This window comes from Erinaceus europaeus, unplaced genomic scaffold (genome assembly GCF_950295315.1).
Source record: "Erinaceus europaeus unplaced genomic scaffold, mEriEur2.1 scaffold_291, whole genome shotgun sequence".
Lineage (NCBI taxonomy): Eukaryota > Metazoa > Chordata > Mammalia > Eulipotyphla > Erinaceidae > Erinaceus > Erinaceus europaeus.
In genome coordinates this window covers 2,501-20,274 of record NW_026647720.1, presented here as the reverse complement: position 1 = coordinate 20,274, position 17,774 = coordinate 2,501, and positions in this window count along the sequence as shown.

Genomic DNA, 17,774 nt, shown 5'->3' with positions numbered 1-17,774 from the left:
CACCAGAGCACCAATCAGCTGTGGTTTATGGTGGGGCAGGGGATTGAACCAGGGACTTTGGAGCTTCAGGCTTGGCAGTCTGTTTGCATAACCATTATGCTATCTACCCCTGCCTGTTAATTGTTTTGTTACTTTCTTTTGACATATTGGGGATTTGTTTTTGAAGATTATTCTCTTTATAATTCACTTTTCCTGTATCAAGACAGCAAGTGGAGGGAGAGATGGAGACTGAAAGAAACATCCAATAATCAATAAATGAAAACATGAGAGTACATATATGCATATTTATACTCATGTTCCAGTGCAGAGATTTGAGTGTGAGAGGTAGGCTGATAGGCAAATCCCCATCACAAAAACCTGTCTCAGTGTCTTGGGGGCTGGGCTTGAGCCCGGGTTGTGCCATGACAAAGGAAGTTCACACTGCACAAGTGCTTTTGCATGTATGAATGGCACATTGGATTCTTGATACTGTTGTAAGTTTTTATCTTCAAGGCGACCCTCACCTTATTTGTTCCCATTCCCATTCTTTGTGTATTTTTCTGTGAAGACTCCACTGAGAGTGGCAAGGGGAATGCAGATGCATTCTGTTTTTTTCATAGATTTATTTATTTTCCCTTTTTGTTGCCCTTATTGTTTTCCATAGTTGTTGTTGTTGTTGATATGGAGAGAGGAGGGGAAGACAGGGAGAGAGTGATAGACACCTGCAGATCTGCTTCACAGCCTGTGAGGTGACTCCCCTACAGGTGGGTAGCAGGTGGGATCCTAATACAGGTCCTTGTGCTCTGCGCCACATGCACTTAACCCACTGCGCTATTGCCCGACTCCCCTCATTCTGTTTTATTACAACAAGGAGGCAGCAAAGCACATAAATGTAGAGATTTTGTGCAGTGAGAGCTCAGGATTTGTCCCCGGTGCATGTCAAGGTTTGAATTACACATAGACTCCCCTAGACATCTGTTCTTTCCTCTTAGGTATGGGGATTCCGAATTTGGCTTTCCAAGTGGATGGGGCTTCACCATGGGGAGTTTGTGAATTCTCTTGCTCAGCTGCATTCTGCTGAGTGTCCACAAGAGGGAAGCACAAGAGAGGGACTAAGACTTCAGGCTTCTTCAGTAGTCATTCTATTGCATTTCTCTCCCAGTTCTTGCCATATACTTTTAATTGTTAATTGTTTTAATACTTTTTTAACATTAGAGATTGGGTTCACTCTGTTTAAAATATTTAACTTTTCATATATAGAGACAGTGAGTGAAGGAGGAAATAAGAGAGTGGAAAGAGACTGAAACATATGCAGCCCTCTTCACTACTTGTTAAACTTTACCCCTGCAGGTGAAGACCAGGATGTTCAACCTTGGTCTTTTTGTTCATTGTATTGTGTGCATTTAACCAGGTGTGCTACCACCTGGTCCTCAGATTGTTTTTGAATCCCAGGGAGATTCTTTTAAATCAGATTCTATAACTAGTATTCTTCCTTAATACCCTTTTATCTCTCACATAAGTGGATAAGTGTACACATTGAAGTGTGCAAGGTTTTCGGTTCCCCACCTTCAGAGAGAAAGCTTCACAAATGTTAGACTAGGGCTGCAAGTGTATATCTTTCTCTCCATGCTTTCAAATTTTTCAGTCTCTAACCACTTATAAAGGGAAATAAAAATAGAACAGCACACCCAAGCACACACTCCCATGCCAATGAAGAGAAGGGAAGAGAGAGAGGGAGATAGACTACAGCACAGAAACCTGCCTAAGTGTGTTACTGAGTTTGACATGTCTTGCATTGCTATCAGCTACTGTGATGTTTTATGTTTGTGTGCTTTTCTTTACAGACTTGGCATGCAGTCCTGGCTCACGGGATTCAATGTTTATGAATTCTCATCTGTCACAACATGGAACTACTGGACAAGGTAAGAACTTTGAAAGTTGGGCGAGGGTGTGAGAACACTCTGAAAAAACCAAGGGAATGTTGGGGAAACCTTTCAGAGCCTGGATGATTGCTAAGCAAAAGGTCCCAGTAGCAATACATCATAGCATTAGGTAGTGAGGTGCTAAGTATATTTTTTCACTAATCAGCAGCTGTATAAATATTGTAAACAGTAATTACAAAATGTACCATTTACTTTAGGGTTCCAATTGCACTACCTTTCTTATATACTTATAAATTTTTGTTCTGTACTTGGCCTCCAGTGTATATGACATTTTACAGGTTTGCAGTTTAAATTTCTTTTTCATTTTTATTTGTTTTTATTTATTTATTTTAAAAAATATTTATTCCATTTTGTTATTTTTATTGTTGTAGTCATCATTGCTGCATAGGACAGACAGAAATGGAGAGAGGAGGAGAAGACAGAGAGGGGGAGAGAAAGACGCCTACAGACCTGTCTCACTGCTTGTGAGGCAACTCCTCTGTAGGTGGGGAGCCGAGGTCTTGAACTGGGATCCTTACACCAGTCCTTGTACTTTGTGCCACCTGCAGTTAACCTGCTGTGCTAACGCCCCACTCCCTTTCATTTTTATTTAAAAAAACTGTTTTATGTATTATATGAGAGTAAGAAGTTGATAGGGTAGTGTGGATAGAAATAAGGACACATACCTAGAGCCCTTCTTCCACATGCATGAAGCTCCTCCCCTGCTAGTGGGGACCATGGTATTTTACTGGGTTCTTGATCACTGTAATGTGTGTACATAACCAGGTCTTGCACCAAATACCCCCATACCTTTCTTAATTATAATGTCTGCTATTTAAAATGTTCTCTTTATTAATCATTTGATACTGAGATATTAAGAAGAATAGGGAGGTTGAGATAGGGAGATTCAGAGATACCTGCAGTGCTACTTCATTAAATTCTCCTGATATGGCCTACAAAACTGTTTTACACAAAACTAATTCATGTATCAAAAGGTGTGTGTCTTTCAAATTGAGTATAGTAGTTGTCTTTATGAGGTTGAAAGTTCAATCCTTCACTAGTCATTCGGGGTCATACTCTGGATTTTCTTTCTGCTTACCTCTCTGAAAAAAACAGAATATCATTGTAGTTCTCTATCAGTTTCAGAACCTCATGCATACCTGTTCTATTGTCTTCCATGTACCATCCTAACCTGCACTACACCACATCAATAAATATTTTTTAAAAAATGTCTCTGGCCTTTTTTTTGATTTCGAGGTTATTGATAAGAATTTAATTGTGAAAGTGTTTTGTCATTCTGGACTATGTTTCACTGTGTCTTTGCTAATGTGTTTACATGAAATAACATATTATGCATGCCTGGTTTTCCTTTCAAACAAGTTTCTTATATTAGATGATGTTAACTGTGGTTGATCAACATAACTGATTTTTATATAGTCTGTTTTATGTAATTTGCCATTGCTGTGGGTTGATCATGCTTAGGGGGAAATGACATTTGCAGAAGTGTTGGTATAAATGTTATGACTTCTTTTTTAAATTTTTACTTATAAAGGGGAAATATTGGCCAGAACATAGGATGAGAGGGATTTAATTCAACACAATTCCCAACATCAGAACTCAGTATTCCATCCCCACCCTTGCTAGCTTTTCTATTTTATCCCACTTAGAATATGGATCCAGGATCATTATAGGCTGTGTAAGGTGCATTTTTTCCTCTAGAATTGCTGGCTCTTGGTGACTGCATCTTGAATCTACTGCTCCTGGAGGCTATTCCCCCTATTTTTGTTGCCCTTTTTTAGAAATAATTTTTGTGGTTATTATTGTTACTCATGTGGTTGTCATGGATAGGAAAGAGAAATGAAAACTGGGTGAGAGAAAGTAGCAACACCTTGCAGGTACAGAGCAGGGGGCTGAAAACGGGATCCTTATGCCGGACTCTGCACTTTAGGCTGTATGTACTAAACCCATTGCACTACAGCCCAACACCCAAGAAGTTGCATTTTCTACTTTGTACCCTGTGCATCATTCTATGTTACCTTAGCCAGCTGCAACAGTGCCCCTGTCCCTAAAGTTCCATTATTTTTTAAAAAAAATATATTTACTTTTTGTTTCCCTTGTTCTTTTTTTTTTTTTAGAGGGACCTGATCAAAGTCCTGTACTTTTTTTCAAATATTTATTTTATTTATTCCCTTTGTTGCTCTTGTTGTTTTAATGTTGTAGTTATTATTGTTTTTGTCGTTGTTGGATAGGACAGAGAAATGGAGAGAGGGGAAGACAGAGAGGAGGAGAGAAAGATAGACACCTGCAGACCTGCTTCACCGCCTGTGAAGCAACTCCCCTGCAGGTGGGGAGCCAGGGCTCGAACCAGGATCCTTATGCCGGTCCTTGTGCTTTGCGCCACCTGCACTTAACCCTCTGCTCTACAGCCCGACTCCCTCTTTATTGTTCTTGAAGTTATTGTTGTTGTTCTTGTTGGATAGGGCTGAGAGAATACAGAGAGGAGGTGAAGACAGGGAGAGAGAGGCAGAGACCTGCGGTGACTCCTGCAGATGGGTAGCCATGGTCTCGAACCACATTCCTTATGCAGGTCCTTTGCACCACCTGTGCCCAATCCGCTGCACTACCACCCAACTCCCCTAAAATTCCATTCTTATATGGAAAAATTTAATATTTCATTTACATTAAGGAGAGAAAATCAGAAAATCAGAGTGTGATAGGCAGAAACAGAGAGAGATAGAGAGATACAGAGAAGTATCCCACAGTACAAAAGCCTGTTTCAGTGTCTTAGGGACTGGCCTTGAACCTGGGTTGTGCCATGGCAAAGGCAGTTCACTCTCACAAGTGCTTTTGCATGGATGAATGGTATTGGATTCTGGATACTGTTTCTTCTCCAAAGAGATCTGCACCTTTCTTCTTCCCATTCCCATGCTTTATGTAGTTTTCTGTGAAGGCTCAATTGAGCATGCCATGGGGGGAGCTCAGCTGCATTCTGCTGTGTGTCCACAATGTGGCAGCTAGGCACATAATTTTGTGTAGAGATTTTACAGAATGAGGAGAGCTCAGGCTTTTTGCCCCATGGATGTCAAGGTTTGTATTGCACATAGGCTCCCATATGACATCTGTTCTTTCCTCTAGTGTGTAGGGCTTTCCCATTTGGCTTTCAAAGTGTATGGAGTTTCTCTTTCTAGTAAGACTCCATTGAGGGCTTGTGAATTCCCATGCTCAGCTGCACTGTGCTGAGTGTCCACAAGGGGACAAAAGAAGTGTGATGCTGAGGCATAGGGTAAGTGCCCTAGAATCAGTGGCCAAGTGTAGTGCCAGCTTGGTCTCTGGGCATGTCCAAAGAGCCTGGCCTATCAGAGCATAGGCACTATGTAGAGGAGCGGCCTCAGAAAACAGTGCAGCAATATGAGCCTATATAGGAGTTGTGGGTGTTGTGTTTGCAGAAATAGGCCAGTCAGCATACAGCAGGAGGTCCTTGGGACTGACATTAATGAGCAAGAGTTGAGTGCTGTCTGGGCGTACCTCTCTGTTGTTTTCGATGGGTTATGCTGTTTTCGCCGGGCTGGCTTCATGGGCGGATAACAGATGACCAGGGACTTATGGTTGAGCTGTAGGCAGTATCTCTTTATTCATGCAGGACGCAGCACAATCTAAGATGAGCTAAGCTAAACTCAAGTACTGTAAAACTCACAATGCTGTCTTTATATATACTTGCCAAGTAAGGTGGAAACAGGATGTGACATAGAGAGGGTGGAGAGAAAAGTGACTGAAAATCAGAGTGTGACAAAGAGGTGGCAGATTAGGTAAGAATCCTATCACTGAACCACAAATGCCCTGGAGGGTAGGTGGAACTTGTTAACAGTGGTTATGTAAATAGAATGAAGTGGTTATGTAAATAGAATAGTGTTAAGCAGGGGGGATTTAAACCCAATGAAACAGAAGGGGTCTCATGCATACCAACACCTCTAGACTGCTGGCCAATCAAAGAACAGGAGCAGTGACCTTCAGTGACTTGGCACAAGGAAGTCTATCAGCACAGGCAGTGTTGTGAGGGTGGGCTTCAGGGAGCATCCTGTCAATGAGAGCCCAGTTGCCTGTTCTGGGGAGGAATCCCTTGATAAGGCATCCTATCAGGCTCCAGCTGAATTGCTTTGCAGGTGGGCCACATGGATGCTGTCCAATGAGCAGCTAGTGGTGCCCCAGAGGGAGTGATGACATTATGGGCATACCTTAAGAACTGGCCTACTAGAGGGCAGTCCTCAGAAAGTTGCCTAGCAATCGGAGCCCAGAAATGGGGTTTTGGTGACTTGTCTTGAACCCAGCCCAATCTGATTTGACTAGAAGGGGCTCATGGGCAGGTCTTTAAGAGGCTGTCATGTGAGCCAGGAGGTATGGTGGCAGTTCTCAACACCACTTGCCAATCTATAACTAGGCTGATATAATTATAATTAATAACTGATCCTCCTGGGCATGTCCAAGGACAATGGCCAATGAGATTGATGGCAGGCATTCTAGGCATGTCCTAAGTCTCTGACCTATAGTTACTGGGCAGTTAACAGTGGGTAGGCATTTTGAAGGAAGCCCACTAATGGAAACCCAGAGGTGCCCATTGTTGAGCATGCTTCCTTTTAATTGCAAATCAGATTCCAGCCAAGGAATATTACTTTCTTTGATAGGCCGGCTTGCATGATTGTACTGTTGAAGTCTTATCAGGGCTATGGAGAATAGTAATGGTGAGAGTTAAAGACTTTAGGCTAATGGTTTCAGTTCCTTTTCACGTTGAGTGCTGAATCTTGCCAAAGCTTGATGACTATTTCCATTTTTGCAGTTGTGATTGGTGTGTTTAGGCTTTTTCTTGTATCTTGCTAGGTGATAAGGCTGTAAGATTCCATATTTTAAGATTATTCTTTCATAGTTTTGAAATATTTAACTCATAAGGCCATGAAGTTTATTTTCATTGGCTTTGTTGTGAGAGTACTGTGGTTTGCATTGTTAGTTCGACTGCTTTTTTATGTTTCAAATATTTTTCTATTGTTGCAGTTTAACAATGTTTTGTTATAATGACCTGTTCTAATCTGAATCCTCAAACTGTAATAGATTCAAGTAGACTACGGGAGCATTTAGATATTCACCATAGTGACATGGAAACATGACTTACATTTTCTGCCCCATTTTATCCTTTATCCCCAAAATGACAAGATTCCATTCTTATCTCTGTTTACATAAATAACATCACTATTAGAGATATCTGTAGAGATAATACTACCCTTTAGAAAACATGAGGCAGCAGAAATGGACATAACATTTTGCTGCTCTACCAGTTTTCTCCCTAAGTACTGTAACATATTTTGTTATTTTTTTGTAACAGGTTTATTGATGGAACTTACATTCTGAAGCAATGTCAGTGCTCATAATAGCCATTGTTTATTTTTTTCTTCCTTTTTTGAGAGTGTTTGAGAGGCAAAGAATGGAACCAACTAGCACTCCTCAAGAACTCACAAAGCAACTCCCATTATTTGGGACTGTGCCTCAAAGTTCATTACTTACACATGTAGCCTGCATTTTTGCAAGTGAGCTACCACCCAAACTTATTACTTTTTGGTAATGTGTGCTTTGCATTATTTGGTAATGTGTGCTGAGCATTCATGCCCTTGAGGGCATGAATCCCTTAACACAGAGACATAATCACCTGACACACAGACACACAGACACACACACACACACACACTGAGCTACAATACACTCATCTAGGGTGGGTATTGTATCTTTTTTTCAACAGGATCTGAATTCCTAAAACCATTGTGAAGGTAGGTGCTGCTCCTTTCAGGCACAGAAAAAAAAAAACTTCGGACCTCATCAAAAAAAGGTAAGGAGTAGTGAGAATAGTTGAGAGAGTTAAACAGGTTAAGTGTGTATGGTTAGTTTTAGCTTTTAAGTTTGGGGCTCACAGCCTTCTAGTTATCTTCCACTAACTTTTCTCTCTTTCTGGAAGTGTTAACCAAAATTATTTGGCACAAAGATGGTAGCAGTTATGGGCCCTGTAATTTCCTCTTGTGGCATCAGGCTTTATATTCTATGTCATCTCAACTTTAGAGGTCTACAAGCACACATTCTGTGAGTTAGAAACTTGTTTTTAGAAAGTATGTGTGTAGATAAGGGAATATGTCTGAGTTTGAATTTGAAGAGTTTGCATTAGAGGTTAAGTTCAGATGAGTGTTCAAGCAAGTATTCAAATACTACTTATAACCCTGATGGTGGTTATATGTTTGGCTGTCTCTCATACAAATACTTGTCTCAAATCTCTTTTCCTCTTAATTCCTGATAGAATTTTTTTAAACACCCAAGAGCTTTCATGTTGCACATGTGAGTCCTCTCAGTTTTAGCCCTCCCTGCCACAAAAATATTATCAGACTCAAAGTATTGGCATCAAGGCTATTGCAAACAGATTGTTCACCTCATATATAGCACAAATATAATCTGTGAGTTCAGTGCATATAGCCATTTCCACATGCACCCAACCCAAACATATGGTTGTGTTTGGTTAGAGAAGCTTTATATGAGTGTTAGAGTAGGTCTTCAGTGTCTTTATCACTCCCCTTATCACTCTTGTGCTGTTGTCAGAGCCTCAGCGCTTGATCACTTTCAGCAACCACCTTCACACATTTCATACATATAATTACTGTGTACGTAACCTGTGAAAGTAACATGTTTAAATTTACAGAATAGTGGTGTTCTGTCGCCCTCTTGTGGACATTTAGCAGAATGCACCAGAGAACAGAAAAAATGTTGAGTTTAGGATATTATTTGCAGTTTAGGGTTAGAAATTAGGGTTAGGGTTGTTAGCTTAATGGTTGTTAGGGATGTTAAGGTTAGGGCTAGGGTTTAAGCTGGATGTGTCATAACTGACCCTTTTTTAGTTTTTACAATTTAGTTAGGTGTAAGGATACTGGTTTGAGCCCTCAACTCCCCACCTGCAGGGGAGTCACTTCACAGGCGGTGAAGCAGGTCTGCAGGTGTCTATCTTTCTCTCCCCTTCTATGTCTTCCCCATCTCTCTCCATTTCTCTCTGTTCTATCCAACAACGAATTGCGTTTACAAGGGCAATAATAATAACCACAACAAATGGCCTCCAGGAGCGGTGGATTCATGGTGCAGGCACTGAGCCCAGCAATAACCCTGGAGGAGGAAAAAAAAAGATAACAGAGCAGAGAGGCCCCTAGAACAGCCCTACTTCCACAGGAAAGGCAGCACTGCCAGTCTCTGACACACTTCCAAGAAGCCTACTGCCATTCATCTGGAAAGGGCTCACTTCCCCAGTGACAGCTCCTGAACTTCAGCCAGCCCTCAACATGGCCAGGGACTGGTGACAATGCACCCTTGCCCTTCCTTTACTCTCATTGCTAAGGACTGTCTGGTTCCACCCAGGTACTGGGAGGGTCTGTGCTCTTCCTGGGTGATTCGCAGCTAATACCAGGACCATCTACGGTGCCCTTCCCTGAAGCTCCTTGTTAGGACTCTGTGAGGATACCCCCAGCACTTCTACTTGACTTTGATTGGCTGTGTTTTAGAGACCCCCCCCCAGAGTAGTAACCTGTGCTCTCATTGGCCAGCTTCTCTCTGAGTGCCACCCCAGGACCACTGCCTGTCCTGATTGGCCAGGCCTTAGGGGCAGTCTATGAAGGTGAGTAATCTTGGTTCATGATAGGTCAGAAATCTCAAGGACAGCCTACCCAGCCCTCCCTTCATGCTCCTTTGGCAGTGTCTTTAAGGCTTGCCTCAGAAGCGCCTTTGCTGGACTCTGATTGGTGTGTATCTCCAAACGTGCACCCCTTAGCGCTTGTCTGGTCTCTCATTTCTGGGCTGTTTTCTGAGGCCTGCCTTCTGGACAATGCTGCCACCTTGTGGGCACACAGCAGAATGCAGTAGTGCTCCTATTCTGCAAATTCCAGTGCAATGTTATCAGAAAGAACAGGCATGGGAAGAGCCAAGTTGGGCAGTGACTAGGGAAAGAAAGTCTTGTGAATCCAGTGTGCCATTCATTCATGCAAAAGCACTTGTGCAGAGGGAAATGCACACATCACAGTGAACTTGCCTTATGTACACAACCCAGGATCAAGCCCAGTCCCTAACACACTGAGAGATGTTTCAGAGCTATCATGATATGTACATTTTCAAAGAGCATTCCCTTATATATGAATGAGACAAAGGGGAAGACAGACAGCATCTCTCTGGACTGTGTGGACCCCTAGTCCTCTCTCCATGGTGCACCCCTGCCTTGGGCTGGAACCAAAGAGACAGGCCAGCCGTATGCATCTTTCACAACAGGCAGTCAGTCCTATGAGCAGCCATCATGCTTAACCTCCGCCACCCTCCCCAATTCCCCACCCGCAGCCCCACCAAGTTTCTGTGGCCTTGATGTGCCTCCAGAGGGCTGGGGCATTATAACTGCCCTAGGATTAGGGAGACTGCCCTGGCCTAGGTGAAGCCTCATCTGCCTGGCTTCTGCCCAGCTGCTTGAAGTTTGGGGTTAAATGCTCCAGCTTCTCCTGGTGCTGGGTGGTGGCCGTGTGTTGTGCCCACGCTCACCCCCCCCCAAGGGCAGACTCCTAAGGGTACCACTGTGATCATGGCGGGAAAGGGGATGACCATGGAATAGAGGCCTCAGGCTGGAGCCCCTGGTCTGCTTTTTCCATTAGGCCCCCTTCCAGTATCCTGTCCTATGGTTGTGAGAGTAGGGGAGTGACAGGCTATAGAGCTGTGTCCTCCATTCTGTGAAATTCCAGTATGTAATCTAGAGCCTCCCACATACAAGGTCTTCACTCTACAACACTACAGGGACTCAGGCCTAGTCATCTCAGCTCAGCTTTTGTGCTGTCTTCCACCCCACCTTCAGTATTCCTAAGAGTTTATTTTTAAATTATTTTTTAATTATCTTTATTGGATAGAGACAGTCAGAAGTCAAAAGCAAAGGGGTGCTAGAGAGGGAATGATACAGAGTGACACCTGCATTATAATACATGCGTTTAACCAGGTGCACCATGTGACTGCTCCTAGTCGAACTGCTCCTAGCTGAACATTGTGACTGCTCCTAGTCACAATTAAATTTTATTTTATAGGCCAGAGAAATTGATGGAGGAGGTAGAGATAGTGAGGGAGAGAAAAATGTTCATACACATTTTGAGACATGCTTCACAACACGTGAAACTTCCCCCTGCAGGTGGGGAGCAGGAACTCAAACCTAGATCCATCCACAGGTCCTTGTACATCATCTTATGTGCACTTAACCAAGTGTACCTGTGCTCCAATGCCTATAGTACCATCCTTATAATGAAACAATTAAATATTTAATTTATTTTAATATGAGAAACAATGAGTAAGTTTCTGTTTGAGATAGACTGGAAGACAAACTGAGACCAGAGTGCTGTTCAGATTTGGATTATGATAATGCTGGAAATTCAACGAGGGACATCAGATCCCCCGATGTGAGTCTCTTGCATTACCATTTGGCTCTACTTAATTCCAATTGCTCTAGCTTATATACTTATAAATATGTTATTGTGATTCCAGTGTGTATGACACTTTAAATTTCTTTTGTAAATATTTCCTTTTATTTTTTAATTTAAAAATTGTTTTATGTATTATATAAGAGAAACAAGTGGAGAGTCAATGATGAAAAAGGAGGCAGAGAAACTCCTGCAGCCCTATTTACCACCAATAACGCTTTCCTGAAGTAGGTGGAGATCATGGTCTTTAACCTAGTCCTTCTTGTGTACTGTAGTACGTGAACTTTACCGGGTAGACCACTAACTGGTCTTTTGCCTGGTTTTTATTTTATTTTATTTATTCCCTTTTGTTGCCCTTGTTTTATTGTTGTAGTTATTATTGTTGTCATTGTTGGGTAGGATAGAGAGAAATGGAGAGGGGAGGGTGAAGACAGAGAGAGGGAGAGAAAGATAGAAACCTGCAGACCTGCTTCACCGCTTGTGAAGCGACCCCCTGCAGGTGGGGAGCCAGGCCTCAAACCAGGATCCTTACGCGGGTCCTTGTGCTTAGCGCCACCTGTGCTTAACCCTCTGCACTACAGCCCGACTCCCCTTTGCCTGGTTTTGAATACAAAGGAGATTCTTTTACTTCAGAGCCTATTATGACTTCTAAGTATCCTTCATTATCCCTTTCTATCTCTCAGGTCAGTGGGTACATTTACACATTGGAGTGCACAAAGTCTCAGAAGTCCCTGATGGCCATATGCCATGAGAAATCTCCATGAGTGCTTTAGCAGGGCTCCAAATGTCTCTTTGTTTTATCACTGTCTCTTCCCTCTCAATCCATCTGTTTATCCAATAATCGATAAATTATAATATGAGGTTACACCCATGCTCACTTACACTCAAGTGCCAATGAAGAGATTTGAGTGTGAGAGACAGGCAGACAGAAACAGAAATAAGACTCCCCCTGCACAAAATCCTGCCCCAGTGTCTTAGGGACTGGGGTTGAAGCTGGGTTGTGGCATGCAAAAGCCAGTTCTCTCTGCAAAAGTGCTTTTGCATGTTTGTCACATTGCATTTGGATACGGTTCCTTCTCCAAAGCGATCCTCACCTTTGCTCTTCCTCTTCCCAGGCTTTGTGTAATTTTCTGTGAAGACTCAATTGGGAATGGCATGGGTATCTCAGTTGCATTCTGTGTCCACAAGGTGGCAGAAAAGCTCATAGTTTTGTGTAGATTTTGTAGAATGAGAATTCCAGTTCTTTGACCCGTGGATGTCAAGTTTTATATTTCACATAGGTTCCCCATGACCTCTTTTATTTCCTTTCATGTGTAGGGCTCCCCCAATTGGGTTTCCAAGTGGATGGGGTTTCTTTCTCTTTCTGGGAAGACTCCATTGAGAGCTTGTGAATTCCCATGCTCTGCTGCATTATGCTGAGTGTCCACAAGTGCGACACTGAGGCATAGGGCAAGTGCCCTAGAATCAATGGCCAGGTGTAGTGCCAGCTAGGTTTCTGGGTATGCCCAAATAGCTTGGCCTATCATATTACAGGCACTGTCCAGAGGAGGGGCCTCAGAAAACAGTCCAGCAATAAGAGCCCAGGTAGGAGTTGTGGAGGTTGTGTTTGCAGAAACAGGCCAGTAAGGGTAAAGCAGACAATCATTGGGATGGACCACGGAGTCATTGCCCAATGAGCATGAGTCCATGTCCCTGTGGGCGTACCTCTAGACTGCCGCCCAATCACAGAAGTGCATTGAGTTTCAGGGGCATGGCCCAAGCATCACAGGCAGTGTTGCTAGATTCAGCCTCAGCATGCAGCCAATGAGAGCTGAGTTGCCTGCTCTGGGGAAGAGCTTTTGAAAGTCGTCCTATCAGGGTCCAGCAGAAGGGCCTACTAAGTGGACCACCTGGATGCTCTCCAATGAGCAGCTAGGGTAATTCTTGAGGCTCAAACCCCAGAGGGAGCCTTCCTAGGCATGCCTTAAAAATTGGGCTCAGTTGGCAGTCCTCAGAGAGTAACCTAGGAATGGTAGTCTAGAAATGGGGTTGTTTGGGCTGGTTACTTAGACAAGATTTGAGCAGAAGTGGCATATGGGTGGTCTGTTCAGTGAGCATGTGGGGAGGGTAAGGTGGGCAGTAAATAAGACCACTGGCATATCACTGACCCTGGGCACTGATCCTCTTGGGCGTATCCAAGGGTACTGGCCAATGATATTTATGGCAGGCATTCTGGGCATTTCCTAAGCCTCTGTCTGATCAGATCTTGGACAGTCAACTGTGGGTGGGCCTTCTGAAGGAAGCTCACTAATGGAAGCCCAGAGGTGGCCTTTGTTGAGCATGCTTCCTTTAAGTGCAAATCAGAGTCCAGCCAAGGACACTCAAGGCCAGGTCTTAGAGGTGCTGTACACTCAGGTGGGGAGGGATCCATGCCCCATCCACAGAATAGGAGCAGTGATCTTCTAGAGATCCTCTATCAGAGCACAGGCAGTGTTGCAAGGGCAGTCCTCAGACAGAAGCCCATGGCTGGCCTGAGAGCAGCCGTTTGGGAGCTCAACTGTGTTCTGTTTGTGCCCACAAGGTGGCAGGAAACACTAGTTCTGTGTAGGCATTTTATGAGATGAACTGTGTCTACTAAACCCTCTTCACTACAGCCCAACACCCAAGAAGATGCATTTTCTACTTTTTACTTTGTGCCCTTAGCCAGGTGCACCAGTGCCCCACTCCCTAAAATTCCAGTCTTATATGGAGAAGTTTAAGTAATATTTATATTAAGGAGAGCAAATCTGAGAGAGAATTATGATATGATAGAGACAAAGGCAGACCAGATACTGCTTAGCTCTCTCTGATAAATCTGGAAATTGAAATAGTTTCTTTACAGTCTCAGGCACATGTTAGTGATTCGGTTTATAAAGTTTATTCTCTTTAAAATATTTACTTTTATTGTGTCAAGACAGATCTAGAAAGTATAGGGTGAGACAGAGCAGGAGACAGAAACTCCTGCAGCCCTATTTACCACCTATAGTTTTTCCTGAGCTAAGTGGAGACCAGGGTCTTCAACCTAGGTCTTTGTGCACTGTAGTGCGTTCACTCTGATTACCCCAGCTATGAGAGCCCAGTTGCCTGTTCTGGGGAGGAGTGCCTTTGAAAGTTATCCTATCAGAGTCTAGCAGAAGTGCCTTGGAGGTGGTCCTCATTGCTGTCCAATGAATAACTGGTTGGACTTGTGAGTGGAGCCCCAGAGGTAGCGAAGACCTTCCTGGGCATGCCTTAAGAATTGGCCTGTTAGAGGACAGTTCTTTGAAAGTGACCTAGCAATGGGAGCCTAGAAATGGGGTTGTTGAGACTTGTCTATATATCCATCCCAATCATATTTGAGCAGAAGTGCCATATGGGCGGTCTTTAAGAGGTTGTCCATTGACCATGCATGGAGGGCCAGGTTTTCAGTTCTCAAGACCACTGGGAAATTCAGTGTCCAAGGACACTGGCCAGTGAGATTTCTGGCAGGCATTCTAGGCATATGCTGAGCCTCTGACCTAGCAGAACCTGGGCCGTTAACTGTGGGTAGGTGTTCTGAAGGATGGCCAGTAATGGAAGCCCAGAGTTGGCTTCTGTTGAGCATGCTTCCTTTAAGTGCAAATCAGAGTCCAGCCGAGGGCACTCAAGGCCAGGTCTTGGAGATGCTGTCCACTGCGGTGGGGAGGCTCCATACCCCATCCACAGAATAGGAGCAGTGATTTTAGAGATCCTCTATCAGAGCACAGGCAGTGTTGCAAGGGTAGTCCTCAGAGCAGCCCATGGCTGCCTGGGAGCAGCCGAATGGGAGCTCAATTATGTTCTGCTGTGTGCCCACAAGGTGGCAGCAAACCGTAGTTCTTCATAGGCATTTTATGAAATGAACTTTAGTCTGAGTCTATTAATCCCTCTTCACTACAGCCCAACCCCCAAGATGCATTTTCTACTTTTTATCTAGTGCATCATACTATGTGCCCTTAGCCAGGTGTACCAGTTCCCCACTCCCTAACGTTCCAGTCTTATAAGGAAAAGTTTATGTAATGTTTAATTTATATTAAGTAGAGAAAATTAGATAATTATGATTTGATAGAGACAAAGACAGACCAGATACTGCTCAGCTCTCTGATAATTCTGGAAATTAAACTAGTTTATTTACAGCCACGGGCACATATTAGTGATTGTGTTTAAAAGCTTTATTGTCTTTAAGATATTTATTTTTATTGTGTCAAGACAGATCTAGAAAGTATAGGGTGAGACAGAGAAGGAGACAAACTCCTGCATCCCTATTTACCACCTATAACTATTCCTGAGCTAGGTGGAGACCAGGGTCTTCAAACTAGGTCTTTTTGTGCACTTTAGTGTGTGCACTTAACTGTGTGTGTCCAAGGACAGTGGCCAATAAGATTGCTTGCAGGCATTCTAGGCATATCCTAATCTTCTCACCTATTAGATCCTGGGCAGTTAACTGGCTGGGCCTTCTGAAGGAAGCCCAATAATTGAAGCCCAGAGGTGGCCTTTGTGGAGCATGCTTCTTTTAACTGCAAATCATATTGCATCCCAGGGCCCCGAAGGCCAGGCCTTGCAGATGCTGTCCACTTAGGTGGGGAGGTCTCCATGTGCCATTCTTGGCAATGGTTGGCAATCACCCACAAGGGGTAGATACTTCTAAGTATCCTTCCTTATCCCTTTTTTCTCTCAGATCAGTGAAATAGCAGCTGACTTTCTCTGATGTTTTTCAAATTTGCTTCCCTGTTTATTAGTGGTATAAAAATAGAGATTCTAGACTAGATAAATTGTTTAGTAATATAGTGTCACATTTGATAAACTAAAATGCCAAATTGGGGTAGTGGCTAGCTCTTAAAGATGTAAATCATTAAAATACAATTAAATGTGCCACATCAATCTGATGGGGCATATCCATTCACGTTTAGCACAGTAGGCTGTATAGATTCTGAGTCTCTGTGGCCACAAGTCTCTGAGCTCATAGTTCATGGTCATACTGGTAACATTCTGTGCTACAGCTATTGTAGGATGAATGTTCCTTGAATTACAGAGTAGGATGACCCTGTACAAAAGGCAGAATTAGGTTTACTAAGTCATAGTTTGTTTACATAGGTTGTAAATGTACATCATTTTGTGCTGCTATGAACAGCATTTTAATGAGGTCATTTGCCATAATTTTCATGCTTCTCACAATAAGAGTATATATTCTACAATTTGTTATACGATGCCCCCTATTTTCTTCTGACTTTTGAGGGTTTTTTGATTCTTTATGTAACAAAATGTCTTAGCATAGTTAACTTTCTGTGACTTCTAATATCTATTCTTTTCACTGTAACTTCGTTTGTAGGCTTGTATGAATATTAGTTTCTTTGATAGCTGCACTTGCCTGATCGTACTGTTGAAGTCTTCCCAGGGCTATGTGGAATAGTTATGGTGATAAAGACTTTAGAGCTAAAGGTTTTAGTTTTTTCACATTGAGTGCTGAATCTTGCTAACTGTTTTTTTCAGTATGAATTGATATAACAATGTGAGCTCTGTCTTCTGGTTGGTGCATTGCACTGCAAAGACTTATTTGTGCATGCTTATTTGAGGTGTATTTCATTTTAGTATTTTCTTGGAAGATTGTCTTTATATCAAGTCTTATCATGGATTTATATGCCTAGATTTTCTTGAGAATCTTTGTGTTTCTTTTTTTTTTGGTGACATATAATTACCTTACTTTAGTTCTTGTTAGGATACGGTGTGTTTATCAGTGCTTTCACACTTTATTTCTCTGAAAGACATTTAAAAAAGGGCATTGGATGAGAATCCATACTTGAAAATCTGACAGAATCTATTTGTAGAGATGTTTTGATTTGGGAAGACTTGATGACTATTTCAATTATTGTAGTTGTGATCGGTATGTTTAGGCTATCTACTTCCTTTTTCTTGTATCTTGATAGGTGATATGGCTATAAGATTGCATAACTTAACATTATTTTCTTTCATAGTTTTGAAATATTTAACTCATACTTTCATTAAGTTTCTGTTGATTGGCTTCGATATGAGGGTACTGTGGTTTGCAATGTTGGTTCTAAAGCTTTTTTATGTTAGGTTTTTTATTGTTTCAGTTTAACAATTTTTTGTTATGATACTGTTTTAATCTGAATCCTCAAACTGTAATGTATTCATTGGGACTATGGGTGCATTTAGATATTCTCCTTAGTGAAATGAAAACATGGCTTGCATTTTCAGCCCCATTTTATCCTTTAACCCACAAACAACATGATTCCAATCTTATCTCTCTCATTACATAAATTACATCATGAGAGATATCTGTAGAGATATTGCTACCCTTTGTTTTTTTACATTTTATTCAAATTCTATATTT